The sequence below is a fragment of the Rhinatrema bivittatum genome, chromosome 3, assembly GCF_901001135.1.
Source record: "Rhinatrema bivittatum chromosome 3, aRhiBiv1.1, whole genome shotgun sequence".
Classification (NCBI taxonomy): domain Eukaryota; kingdom Metazoa; phylum Chordata; class Amphibia; order Gymnophiona; family Rhinatrematidae; genus Rhinatrema; species Rhinatrema bivittatum.
This window is the reverse complement of record NC_042617.1, coordinates 351,579,535-351,594,851: the sequence shown is the minus strand read 5'-3', so window position 1 is coordinate 351,594,851 and position 15,317 is coordinate 351,579,535. Positions and strand designations below refer to the sequence as shown.

General features: G+C 42.7%; 1 protein-coding gene across 4 annotated transcripts in view; it reads right to left on the bottom strand.

Moving 5' to 3' along the window:
* EPHA7 (EPH receptor A7) overlaps positions 1 to 15,317 on the bottom strand; it is a 410,651-nt gene that overhangs the window by 225,357 nt on the left and 169,977 nt on the right. The gene's annotated exons all lie outside the window — the stretch shown is intronic.

Sequence of the window (15,317 nt, the reverse complement as noted above, 5' to 3'; positions counted from 1 at the left end):
AGCAGGTTTAAAACAAATTCTAGAAAGTATTTTTTCAGTCAATGCATACTTAAACAATAGAATTTGCTGTCACAAAAAAACATGGCTAAGGCAAGTAGTATAGCTGAGTTTAAATAGATTTAGATATACTTCTAGAAAGTAGGGCCACAAACCATTATTTAGCCAGATAGCCTTAAGTGTCTCCACCTCCTGCTTCTGGGAGTGAGCAGTATATGGGCATTCCTATTTGAGATCAGTAGATGCTCCAAGTTATGCTATAGAAGACAGGATACTTAGCTTTATTTGATGGACCATTGGTCTGACCCAGTATAGCACTTCTTATGTTCAGCTACTATCAGCACTTTTTCCATCAAAAGAAATAGTCCATGGAAGCTGCAGCTGCTAAGGCTCTTTCCAAATCTAGACCAATGGAAAATTGGGTGGAAAGGGGGATATGCGCTAACTTCTAGTTTAGCCCAACTTATGATTTTCAATACAATCTGATTTGGATTTTTGATTAATACCTTCTTGGATTTTCAATGTGAGTGAGCAAAAGTTTGAATGTAAGCCCTTGCAAGACAGGGAAAAGAGTTACTGTAACTGAATTTAACTTGCTTTGAGATACCAATGAAAAGGCATGTGCTAAATAAACAATAAATACATAATTATGATATTTGTTTCACCAACTAAAAAGGAAGACACAGCAGGAAGATTTCTCAAGGTTTCAGCAGTTCTCTCACCTCACTTTAGACCTGTAACTTGCCACAGTCAAGTCATCTACATCTATAAGATAAAATTTTGTACTCCCAAACTTACATAAAAAGAAACCCCCTAAGAAAAACAGGATTATAAATTATAAAATTTAATTTAAAAATGTATATTCCACCTTTGAGGCAGAAACCAATCAAAGCAGATTACATTAGCATGTAAAAGCAATACACAATCTAAATCCATTTATACATAAGACTGAATCGTGAATCACATAAATAAGACAATCAAAATACCAACAAGTACCTGAATGATGCTTTCAAAAGCATGTTGAGGGGCAGGGGAGGCATGATTCTAGGAAGTGCTTGCCTTGTTATTGTTTTCCTGGAAAATTCTTACCTTTGCTGTGGTGTTTTTCTTTGGCTTTTTGCTGAGATGCCTCCTAAGTGCAAAGGCAAGGTCCTTATTTTTCCTGAGGGGATCTCATTGCCATTGGTTCAACAGAAGCTTGATGCCTTCCTGGAGACTGCTTTGGGCTCATCAGAGAAAGACTCCATTGCCTAGATGGACGTGGGAGAGCTTCCCTTGGCTGGAGAGGAGATTTCTCTGTTTCATCCATACTTCACTCCATGCTGTTCTTCTCCAGAGATCAACATCTGGGGCCTTCAGTAACATTGTGATGACCCCGGAAGTTTAGCCATGGGGATTGTAGGCTGTATCGCCAGAGGAGCTGCAATTTTGGCGTCTGAGAGTCCGGAGGGATTGAATTTTTTTAAACTTGGTCTCGCAGAAGGTAGATCATCTAGTGTTTATTGTTGCTTCTGATATCGGGACTCTTCCTCTAATTCAAGACTGGTGAAACCTCCCATGGTAATGTTTAATTCTATTTGGGCAGGGTTGGTCAGACTGAATTCCTATATAATGATTTCTTCTAGAAACATTGATAAATTAAATGAGCCTGTTAAACATCTAGCTGGGAAACAAGATGCAGATATTAAAAAATACAAAGGATAAAATGAATGAGGATGAGAAAGAACTTAAGGAAGTTAAATTGGGTAATGCTTCTTTGGTTAAAGATAAAATCTCTGCTCACAGACGTATGAGGCAGACTGAGAATCAGATTTTTCAATTAAATCTACGTTATCTTAATTTCTCAAAAATTGCTTCTCTATGTCCTTTGGAAACTTTTGAAAAATATTTGACAGATATCCTTTTAATGTCTGTAGAAAAAAATAACTCCTCTGAATAGGATATATTACCTTCCAAAAAAGAGGAGGCCATTATCCATTGTAGACTTATCATGTACAATTTAAGGGACAATTTAAATTCTAATTTGCTCAAGTTTTTGGAGAATTCAGGAAAAGGAGTCCAACAAAGGGAGCCACCATACTGGTTTCTTTTGTGTTTAGGCAAGATTTTGACATTGTTTTCCACTTACATTTTCAGAAAGCTACTAAGGCCTTTTGAGGCAATGCAGTTGGTTTTTCCTGATTTGACCAAATCTACTTAGGCAAGAAGTTTTGTCAATGCAGCAAAAGACTAGGTCTCTTGGAACATCTATTTAGCTTCATTACCTCTGTAAATGTTTAGTTATTTATGCTCATGTTAATTATGTCTTTCTTGTTCCTGAACAACTTAAGTCTTTTCTGCACATGAAAAAACTCAGTAATGTTCCAATAGCTGGAAATGGGAATGGTTAAGACCTTATATATATAGTTTGCCCAAGCTTTCCTTTAATCTCATTACCTTTTCTATTTTTTCTTAATATGTTGTCTCTTTATATTTTTTCCTTTCTACTCCCCCAGTCCCCCCTCCAAAAAAAAAAAAATCTGTTGTGGGCTATAATTTCTGGATTTCTTTTTTTTTTTTTTTTTTTTGGTATTGTCTTTGAATTTCCAAGTAATTGCATTGAAGTCTTGTTTTTTCTGTTTAATAAGTTTGTCTTCAGAAATATTTTGAAATTTAATAAAGTTGAAAAGCATGATGAAGGCCCTGCACGGTTTGCAGTAGAGGAGAACTGGAAGTGCGTGCCTAACGCGCGCAAATCTCAAATCCTTCCTTTGACTGAGTGAAGATTAATTTAACCGTAGTTTAAGAGGATTGGTAAGCATAGTTTTCAGAAATTTTTGGACTTATAAATGTTTGGTGAAAGGTGAAATTAAGGGATATTCTTTAGAGTTTGTGTGTGTCTGAAGTAATAAGCAAGCCAGAGATAGTTAATTCTAGTGTCTGTCTTTCCCATCCACTCAACCCCTGATTTTTAGGCACAAGACATTTTCTCATTAAAAATCAATCAGGGTCTTATCTAAAACATAATATTGTACCAGCCCTTATTGAAAGTTTAATCATCCCCTTGTAGAACACTAGCTGATTAATTACTAAATTCACCTGTAAATTTAAAGTACTCTCATTCCAACTCCCTTAGTATCCTAAACTTAACTAGGAACTCAATAATACTAAGATGAAGGCAGCAGTCCAGCAGCAAGAGGGTGGGTTTCCAGTCTTTTGCATTGAGTGTCACATGTATGATTTTTTACCCGCCGGTGAGAGATTGTATGTGTGCACTCGGTGCAAAGAGATCCTGGCTCTCAGGGAACAAGTCCGATCTCTGGAGGCTACAGTAGCAGACTTGGAGGAGCTGAGGGAGACAGAGAGGTACATTGACGAGACCTTCAGGGACATAGTAGCCAAGCCCCAAATCCATTCTGGCAGCCCCAGTGCTGCCTTGGATCAGAAAGGTCTCCCAGTAGGAGAACATCACCCTGGTTTAGCAGGAAGTGATCCTGTAGCAAGGACCTGTTCTCCAGGTGATGTACTGTCCTCTCGCACTGAGGACAAATCTCCCAGGGCTACTGCCCAGGAGGGAAGGGTTAGGCCGGCCACCATAGTTGGTGATTCGATTATTAGAAATGTAGATAGCAGGGTGGCTGGTGGACGTGAGGACCGCCTGGTAACTTGCCTGCCTGGTGCGAAGGTGGCAGACCTCACGTGTCACCTAGATAGGATTATAGACAGTGCTGGGGAGGAGCTGGCTGTCATGGTACATGTGGGCACCAACGACATAGGAAAATGTGGGAGAGAGGTTCTGGAAGCCAAATTTAGGATTTTAGGTAGGAAGCTGAAATCCAGAACCTACAGGGTGGCATTCTCTGAAATGCTTCCTGTTCCACGTGCAGGTCCCCAGAGGCAAGCAGAGCTCCAGAGTTTCAATGCGTGGATGAGACGATGGTGCAGGGAAGAGGGATTCAGCTTTGTAAGGAACTGGGGAAACTTTTGGGGAAAGGGGAGACTTTTCCGAAAGGATGGGCTCCACCTTAATCAGAGTGGAACCAAGCTGCTGGCACTAACTTTCAAAAAGGAGATAGAGCAGCTTTTAAACTAGAACAAGGGGGAAAGCTGACAGTCGCTCAGCAGTGCATGGTTCGGAGAAATGTATCCTTAAAGGATACCAATGAAACAGGAGAGTTAGGGCAATCCAACAAAGAGGTTCCATTAAAAGCAAACATAGTTCATATGCCTATATGTAAAAAATCACCAAAGGTAATGATTTCTGAATTATCCCAAACAACTGAAAAGCAAGTTGTTAAAACAAGCAAAAACCACACTTTGAAATGTTTGTATGCCAATGCCAGAAGTCTAAGAAGTAAGATGGGAGAGTTAGAGTGTATAGCAGCAAGTGATGAGATTGACATAATTGGCATCACAGAGACTTGGTGGAAGGAGGACAACCAATGGGACAGTGCTATATCAGGGTACAAATTATATCGCAATGATAGGGAGGATCAACTTGGTGGGGGTGTGGCACTTTATGTCCGGGAGGGTATAGAGTCCAACAGGATAAAGATCATACAAGAGAGTAAATGCTCAGTAGAATCTATATGGGTAGAAATCCCATGTGTGTTGGGTAAGAGTATAGTGATAGGAGTATACTACAGTCCACCTGGACAAAATGGTCAGACAGATGATGAAATGCTAAGAGAAGTCAGGGAAGCAAACCAATTTGGCAGTGCAATAATAATGGGAAATTTCAATTACCAACAAGTCCAGCGTGCAAGGAACAATGACAAAGTCCATCAATCAATTTATAATAGATTTTTTATTGAACCAAAGTGTAAACTATTATTCATGGCAACTCCATGTACCTTCAAGAATACAAGTGCAAGAGTCCTCCGACACGGTCTGTGTTTCGCGGTCGCTGCATCGGGAGGGACCCACGGAATTAATTTCATCTATAACATAAAAAAAACCAATAAACGATGGACCTTATGAATATGGCCATTCAAACTTACACAAAATACAAGAAAACATACCTTATGTGTTCATCCTGGAGCGCATCGGCTCGTACAATAGGTAACCCATTTAAAGAAGCAGTTTGGCGCCAAAGACAGGAAATATCGCGATAGAATCGTAAATCAGAGTAAAACCACGCCCCCACTGTAGACAATTCAGCTAAACAAAAACCATTCAATATCTTTATTTAGACCTTTTGGATGGACAGAAGACAGTTTAAAAATCCATTTTTGTTCCCGTCTACCCAGGATTTCAGAATAGTCCCCTCCCCGAAACGGGGGTGTGTCAGCCTCCAAAACTGAAAATTTTAAATCAGCAATACAATGATGATGTTGGACCCAGTGTGTGACAAGGGGTTCATCCATCCTGAGTAGACGGATATTTGAACAATGTTCTATAATACGAGTCTTGACCATCCTCGAGGTCTTACCCATGTACAGTAAGGAGCAGGGGCACTGTACAACATATACCACACCCCGGGTAGTACAATCCGATCTGTTTCATAATTTAAACCGGAACCCAGTGTCCGGATGAGTGAAGGAGTCTGACAGGGCAGTGTGGCTACACATAGAACAGTGGCCACACGGGCCATGTTGACCCTCCCTGCTCTCCATTATTTGTCTGTTGAAACTGGCATGTACTAGCTGGTCCCGGAGATTGTTACCTCGCCGGAATGTAAACCGCAGCGGTCCCTGAAAAAGCGAGGATAAGGACAAATTTTCCCAATGTCTGCGGATCATTGCTGCAATAGCTTTGCTAGCGGTAGAAAAAGGTAGAATACAATTGAAGCACTGGTTCTCATCAGCCACTGAGGGAAGGAACAACCAGTCGCGATTGGTGTACAAGGCTCTTTTAAAAGCCTTTTTCACCACGCGGGGGGGATACCCTCTATCCAGAAACCGCTGAGACATCAGCTTAGATTGTTCCAAAAAATCAGAACGGGATGAGCACAAGCGCTTCAATCTTAAAAATTGTCCCGTGGGGATGTTATCCTTCAGGGGTTTAGGGTGACAGCTAGAATATGCCAGTAAAGTATTCCTGTCGGTTTCCTTTCTAAACAGTGTGGTCACATATTGATCCTGTTCTACGGAAATGATAATATCAAGAAATGCAATTTTTTCGGAATGAATACAAAAATTGAATTGAATGTGTGGGTTGAGAGAATTTAACCAGTCATAAAACATAAAAAATTGAATATCTGTCCCTTTCCAGATGATCAAAATATCGTCGATGTACCGTAGCCATAAATCTACAAAGGGAAACCATTCAGAAGGATACACCAGTGAGGACTCATACTGATCCATATAAAGACAGGCAAGCGAGGGGGCCATCGTGGCCCCCATTGCCGTCCCTTTGATCTGCTGATAGTATTTTTGATCAAACATAAAAAAAATTTTTGTAAGGGCAAGAGTGGCTAGTTGTACCAAAAACAAAGTAGTCAGCCGGTGAGGGGCCGGGCGTTGATCCAAAATTTGAGGATAATCTGACTAAATTTCGGGAGGATTTAAAATCCCTTAAATTTAGCAAATTTCAACGTGACCTTTCTGATTACAGTACTGGCTATGTATACAAATGGATGATCAAGAAGCCACAAAGAAAGGTTACCTTTGCGCAGGGCTCCTCCTCATCATCATCTTCGGAAGAATCTGGCAGCGAGCAAATCCCCCGGGGCCGTGGACAAGGACGCAAGACCCGCGGAACCTCCATCCCCCCCAATGCTCCAGTTTCTACACAAGGACCACCGGACAATATACAACCTTATACTTCTGCTTCTTCACGGTATTCCTCGATAGCGGCGTCTTTTTTAGACTCCGGTCAACCTCCCAGGGACACACGAATTACACAATCCCGCACAGGCACGACTCTACCGGGACAGAAAATGCCTCGGACACCGCGTCCCCCATCACGCCTTCCAGATGCATGGCAGTAAGTTCAGAGACTGTGTTTAATCTCTCTACCCGTGCTTTGTCTGATGTTGAAAAGAGTTCCCTACAGAAAGGTTTATCATTTGTACCAACTACACGTTGTGATCCGTTTGATTTACAGGTGCACCTCTATCGATTTTTTCGCATTTTGAAATTAAAATTGTTTTTTACTGATTCTCCATCCACTGTAGACAATTCAGTCATTTCGAAAAAATCTAGATGGACCCCTCCGGGCCCTATCAATCCTTTATTGGGGGCTTTTGAACGTCTTGTAAGTAAAGATGCTCAGCTGTTAGCTATTAAGAAACAATTTATACAGTATAACCTATCCCAAGAAGAGGCATCAGCAATTAAGGGTTTGTCTAAAGATTCCTCCGTTGTCATCAAACCGGCTGATAAGGGTGGAGGGATTGTTGTGTGGGGCAAGGCAGACTATGAAGTGGAGGTGTTGCGTCAACTTAGCGACACCTCCTTTTATAAACCACTTGTAGAAGACCCGACACCAGACTTATTAAAAACTATTAAAGAGCTTGTTCAAGAAGCCTCTGACTGTAAAATGCTCACAAGTAGGGAAGCGAAATTTTTGGTCAATTCTGCCCCGGTTATGCCTTTGTTTTACCTTCTGCCTAAAATTCATAAAACACTGGTTTCCCCCCCAGGTCGACCCATAGTTTCAGGAATCAATTCTCTATTAGAGCCACTATCACAGTTCATTGACATTTTTTTAAAACCATTCGTTGCCAAGATCAGATCCTATGTGAGAGACACTGCACACCTTATTACAAGATTGTCAAACTCAACTGTCCCTCCGGCTGGTTTTCTCTTTGTCACCCTTGACGTCATCTCATTGTATTCCAACATTCCTCAGTCAGAAGCACTTCAGCTTATTGAAACCATTTTGGATCAACGCCCGGCCCCTCACCGGCTGACTACTTTGTTTTTGGTACAACTAGCCACTCTTGCCCTTACAAAAAAATTTTTTATGTTTGATCAAAAATACTATCAGCAGATCAAAGGGACGGCAATTGCGGCCACGATGGCCCCCTCGCTTGCCTGTCTTTATATGGATCAGTATGAGTCCTCACTGGTGTATCCTTCTGAATGGTTTCCCTTTGTAGATTTATGGCTACGGTACATCGACGATATTTTGATCATCTGGAAAGGGACAGATATTCAATTTTTTATGTTTTATGACTGGTTAAATTCTCTCAACCCACACATTCAATTCAATTTTTGTATTCATTCCGAAAAAATTGCATTTCTTGATATTATCATTTCCGTAGAACAGGATCAATATGTGACCACACTGTTTAGAAAGGAAACAGACAGGAATACTTTACTGGCATATTCTAGCTGTCACCCTAAACCCCTGAAGGATAACATCCCCACGGGACAATTTTTAAGATTGAAGCGCTTGTGCTCATCCCGTTCTGATTTTTTGGAACAATCTAAGCTGATGTCTCAGCGGTTTCTGGATAGAGGGTATCCCCCCCCGCGTGGTGAAAAAGGCTTTTAAAAGAGCCTTGTACACCAATCGCGACTGGTTGTTCCTTCCCTCAGTGGCTGATGAGAACCAGTGCTTCAATTGTATTCTACCTTTTTCTACCGCTAGCAAAGCTATTGCAGCAATGATCCGCAGACATTGGGAAAATTTGTCCTTATCCTCACTTTTTCAGGGACCGCTGCGGTTTACATTCCGGCGAGGTAACAATCTCCGGGACCAGCTAGTACATGCCAGTTTCAACAGACAAATAATGGAGAGCAGGGAGGGTCAACATGGCCCGTGTGGCCACTGTTCTATGTGTAGCCACACTGCCCTGTCAGACTCCTTCACTCATCCGGACACTGGGTTCCGGTTTAAATTACGAAACAGATCGGATTGTACTACCCGGGGTGTGGTATATGTTGTACAGTGCCCCTGCCCCTTACTGTACGTGGGTAAGACCTCGAGGATGGTCAAGACTCGTATTATAGAACATTGTTCAAATATCCGTCTACTCAGGATGGATGAACCCCTTGTCACACACTGGGTCCAACATCATCATTGTATTGCTGATTTAAAATTTTCAGTTTTGGAGGTTGTGACACCCCCGTTTCGGGGAGGGGACTATTCTGAAATCCTGGGTAGACGGGAACAAAAATGGATTTTTAAACTGTCTTCTGTCCATCCAAAAGGTCTAAATAAAGATATTGAATGGTTTTTGTTTAGCTGAATTGTCTTCAGTGGGGGCGTGGTTTTACTCTGATTTACGATTCTATCGCGATCTTGTGATTCTATCGCGATATTTCCTGTCTTTGGCGCCAAACTGCTTCTTTAAATGGGTTACCTATTGTACGAGCCGATGCGCTCCAGGATGAACACATAAGGTATGTTTTCTTGTATTTTGTGTAAGTTTGAATGGCCATATTCATAAGGTCCATCGTTTATTGGTTTTTTTATGTTATAGATGAAATTAATTCCGTGGGTCCCTCCCGATGCAGCGACCGCAAAACACGGACCGTGTCGGGGGACTCTTGCACTTGTATTCTTGAAGGTACATGGAGTTGCCATGAATAATAGTTTACACTTTGGTTCAATAAAAAATCTATTATAAATTGATTGATGGACTTTGTCATTGTTCCTTGCACGCTGGACTTGTTGATTTGATTGTTGTGCAAGACACCTCTGCTTCATGCTTTTGCTTGGTTGACTCAACCAAATTTCAATTACCCCAATATTGACTGGGTAAATGTAACATCAGGACTTACTAGAGACATAAAATTCCTGGATGTAATAAATGATTGCTTCATGGAGCAATTGGTTCAGGAACCAACAAGAGAGGGAGCTATTTTAGATTTAATTCTTAGTGGAACACAAGATTTGGTGAGAGAAGTAACGGTGGTGGGGCCACTTGGCAACAGTGATCATAACATGATCAAATTTAAACTAATAACTGGAAGGGGGACAATAAGTAAATCTGCAGCTCTAACACTAAATTTTAAAAAGGGAAACTTTGATAAAATGAGGAAAATAGTTAGAAAAAAACTGAAAGGTGCAGCTGCAAAGGTTAAAAGTGTTCAACATGCTTGGACATTGTTTAAAAATACAATCCTAGAGGCGCAGTCCATATGTATTCCGTGCATTAAGAAAGGTGGAAGGAAGGCAAAATTATTACCGTCATGGTTAAAAGGTGAGGTGAAAGAGGCTATTTTAGCCAAAAAAAACATCCTTCAAAAATTGGAAGAAGGATCCATCTGAAGAAAATAGGATAAAACATAAACATTGTCAAGTTAAGTGTAAAACATTGATAAGACAGGTGAAGAAAGAATTTGAAATGAAGTTGGCCATGGAGGCAAAAACTCATAAAAACTTTTTAAAATATATCCAAAGCAAGAAACCTGTGAGGGAGTCGGTTGGACCATTAGATGACAGAGGGGTTTAAAGGGGCTCTTAGGGAAGATAAGGCCATTGCAGAAAGACTAAATGAATTCTTTGCCTCCGTGTTTACTAATGAGGATGTTGGGGAGATACCGGTTCCAGAGATGGTTTTCAGGGGTGATGAGTCAGACGAACTGAACGAAATCACTGTGAACCTGGAAGATGTAGTAGCCTACTACATCTTCCAGGTTCACAGTGATTTCGTTGAAATTGCCTAATTCGTCCTGAACAAATGCACATCCCTACTAACTATGTGTTTTGCTCTGACTAAGGAGTTCAAAGGATCTAATTTGATCGAAGAATAAGTATACAATAAAGAATAATGCAGTTGACCTGTTTTTTTAATTTAAATTTTTGTATTCCACTTTTCAAGGCACATTACATTCAGGCACTGTAAGAATACCCCTTTCCCCAGAGGGCTTACAATCTAGGGCCAGGATTCATCATTCCTCGTGATAAAGGGTGGCGGGGGGCGAAGAAGGGGGCGGTCGGGCAATAGCCTGCAGCCGGTCGCACCATGGTGGTGTGGTTTCACCTGCCGCGATGCGGCCGTGCCGTAAACTATCACAGGCATAGCACCACCTTAAAAGGTGGTGGTATTTCCCGTGCTACTGCCGGCGATAAATGTTCTAAACAATATCGCCAGCAGCAATGCTGCCGGCCTATTTCCCTAATCCCCTTCCTAACTCCTTCCCTCCACCTAATTTGAATGCTACCGCCACAATAAGGCCTTTATTGCGTGTGTTAGGGCCTTATCGCGTTCAATAAGGCCCTAACGCATGCGATAATGGCCTTTGACGGGTTGGAAAAGAATCCCATAAGTTTGTACCTGAGGCAAAGAGGGTAAAATGACTTACCTAAGGTCACAAAGAGCAACAGTGGGTCTTGAACTGTGGTCTCCTGGTTTATAACATGCTGCTCTAACTACTTGGCTACTCCTTCACTCATAAATATAATATTACTAGCGTACAGGCATAATCAGAGAAGGTGTGTAGAAAACATTTGCAGATATATTTCTAGTATCTAAATGATTAACACTGAAAAATGAAATTCAAGGGAAATGTCTAGTGAAAGGGAAGCCTTTGCAATGGTAAGGATTCAAATTAGTAGACAGATGTTAACTTCACCGGATGCCTTGCATCTATAAACTGGATGGAAATTTTTCTGTTAAGAAAGGAGAAAAATGTTCATTTTCATTGTTCAAATTGGTGGTTGTTTGGTGGAGGTTATATTTTGTTGTTTGGTTATATTTATTCTTGAATATAGGGTTACCAGTTGGCTCCAGATTTTCAGGACAGGCTGATCTAATCCTGGTTTTACCCTGTTGCATGCAGGGACTTCCCTGTAAAGTTCCTTTAAAAAAGCATAACTACAACTCCCTGCATGCAGTGGAGTAAAAGCAGGACTGGATCAATCTGTCCTGAAAATATGGATGCAGTTGGTAACCCTGCTTGAATATGGATATGGATAACACAGTATATGCATGTTTTTAATCTATATATAAATGGTGGCTTTGTTAATAGCACGAGTATATAAGCAGTGTTCATGCATGAACACTGCTTATATACTCGTGCTATTACTTATATACTTATATATATATAAGTATATACACTTATATATATATAAGTATATACACTTATATATATATAAGTATATACTTATATATATATAAGTATATACTTATATATATATAAGTATATACTTATATATATATAAGTATATACTTATATACTTATATACTTATATACTGCGGGCCGGTGAAGAGCCGGAACAGGAGAGCCTTCGCTCTCCTGTTCCGGCTCTTCACCGGCCCGCAGCTCCCGCGCGTCGGCGCGAGACCCATCGGGGTCCGGAGCAGGCCGCACCGCAGACGGCAGCCTCGTCCCCTCCTCCCACCTCCACGGCAGGCGCAGCAGATCGACGTCATCAGGGGAGGGCATCTCGAGCCCTTTTAAAAGTAAGGCTCCTACCGCCGCTCCGTCCATTTTGCCGCCTTCGCTCTCCTGTTCCGGCTCTTCACCGGCCCGCAGCTCCCGCGCGTCGGCGCGAGACCCATCGGGGTCCGGAGCAGGCCGCACCGCAGACGGCAGCCTCGTCCCCTCCTCCCACCTCCACGGCAGGCGCAGCAGATCGACGTCATCGGGGGAGGGCATCTCGAGCCCTTTTAAAAGTAAGGCTCCTACCGCCGCTCCGTCCATTTTGCCGCCTTCACTCTCCTGTTCCGGCTCTTCACCGGCCCGCAGCTCCCGCGCGTCGGCGCGAGACCCATCGGGGTCCGGAGCAGGCCGCACCGCAGACGGCAGCCTCGTCCCCTCCTACCACCTCCACGGCAGGCGCACCTCTCCTGCCCGAGCACGCCACAGACCGACGCCAGCGAACCCGCCTACAAGACTGAACTCACTTCCTGCTAATCAAGCACATAAAACTGATACCGCTCTCCAAGGCGTCTCGCGCCAGGCGTCTCGCGCCTAAGGGGCGCGACAGTCGCGCCCCTTTGTGTTCCCTTTGTATCTCTTTGAGCAACTATATTTTTCTTGCTCTTTACTTACCCCTGCAATTCCCCACCCCTTCCGCCTCTACATACCCTGCTACCCTATATACCCAGACCACCCACTCCAAATGGCCTCATTCCCCATACGCAAACTCATATATAACCGCCACAGACACTCACTCCACCACCACCCCCCAGCACATTCGCAACCTAGCACACTCATCCCAATCATGCTCACACCACTCACACAATTCCTAGGCCTCACAACTCTCACTATGCTTCTGATCAACTCTCAGTCCTTATCCAAGAAAACCCTTATACTAAACGACCTCCTCCTTGATGAAAAGCCGGACTTCTGTGCGGTAACTGAGACTTGGCTAAAGAACACTGACACGGTACTAATTAACCAACTCCCAAGCCTAGAATATGACACATTTTCCATCCCCAGACCTAAAAAAAGAGGCGGAGGCCTCCTTCTAGTCGCAAAAAAACACCTCATGCTAAAACAATACCCAGTCAACCTTCCACCCAAATATGAAGTCGGCCTCTTTAAATCACCCCACCTACAAATATGCCTTATATAGACTCCTCCTGGCATCTTAGACTCTGACGTATCACCCATCATTGAATGCATAGCATCAAACATAACCAATGATATACCCGCCATAGTACTCGGAGACTTTAACCTCCACATTGATTCCCATCCACTCTCACACAGTTGCGAATCCCTATTAACCTCCCTCCTAGCAATGGACCTACATCAAATCATCTCCAAACCCACACACAAAGCTGGACATTCACTAGACCTCATTTTCACGAACTCCCTCCTCCTTCCTAACCCTCCAACGTACACGCCAGTACCCTGGTCTGACCACTATCTCATCAAAGCAACCTGCTCCTTAAAAAACCTCCCACAACGCCCCAACAACAAAACTACCATACAATTTAGAAAAGCATGTCCCAGAGAAGAACTCATAGACACGCTTACAGATAACTTCAAAAAATTAGACCTCAAGGACTCTGAAACCGCAGTCACATCATGGAGCCACATCACTAGCGACACAGCCAACAAGCTATGCCCCATAATAACAAAAGAAATCCCCGCCGATGCTAAATCTAGACAACCCTGGTACACTCCCGAATTAAAGCTACTAAAGCACAAATTGAGAAGCCTAGAAAAAACATGGCGCAAAGACCCAACCACCTCCAATCTCAACAAATATAAATCCATGCTACACACATACAGATCAAACACGCTCAATACTAAACGAGACTTCTACGCTACCAGAATACACAATTATCAGTTCAATCCTAAAGCCCTATTCTCCTTCGTCACAAGCTTAACAAAAACGGCACCCAACTCCACTCTGGACGAAGAAAACGACAACAAATGCAACGAGCTCGCAAAATTTTTCCATAACAAAATAGCTAACATCACCTCACGCTTCACCACCTCTCCCTCACCCACCAAAACCTCTCTTAAAACCCCCCAATCATCAAATGGATGCCTTCGAAACCACATCCACTTCTGAAATCAGATCTATACTAAGTAAAAGAAACCCTCCTCCCACCCCTCAGACTCAATACCCACCAAAGCACTTCTATCTATACCAGATTGCATCGCACAACCCCTATCTGACCTCATTAACACATCCCTGGCCTCCGGCAACGTTCCCAACCAACTAAAACTAGCCATTGTAAAACCCATTCTAAAAAAGCCTAAACTAGATCCTACAGACCCAACTAACTTTCGCCCCATCTCCAATCTCCCGTTTATTGCGAAGGTCCTAGAAAGAACTGTTAACACATAATTATCCAATTATTTAGACCAGCATCAAATCCTCCTACCTTCACAGCACGGCTTTCGCAAACAACTTAGTACAGAAACCCTCCTGACGTCACTCTCAGACTACATCATCAGAGGACTAGACATGGGTCACACATACATCTTAGCCCTACTAGACATATCAGCAGCCTTCGATACCATCAATCACTCCATACTAATCGACAGGCTGACCGAAATTGGAATCTCAGGAATCCCCCTCCTATGGTTCAAATCCTTCATCAATGACAGACACTTCAAAGTCAAAATCGGAAAGCATGAATCCAAACCCATCAATATCACGTGCGGAGTTCCCCAAGGCTCCTCCCTATCTTCAACCCTATTTAACATATACCTCCTACCCCTCTGCCACCTCCTTCTGAAACTTGGTCTCCCACATTTTGTTTACGCCGACGATGTACAAGTCCTCATTCCCATCACAGACTCTCTACCCAATGCCCTTCTAAAATGGGGAAGTGCCCTCTCCTCCATCAACAGCCTTCTCACTCAACTCAACCTAGCACTAAACACTAATAAAACTGAACTAATGATCATCGCCCCCCCAACAACTCAATCCCTCTCCCACCAATATCAGATCTCTGCACCCCCTCCCAGACTTCGTTCAACACGTAAGAGACCTTGGTGTAATTCTTGACTCCCAATTCAACCTGCAAAAATTCATCA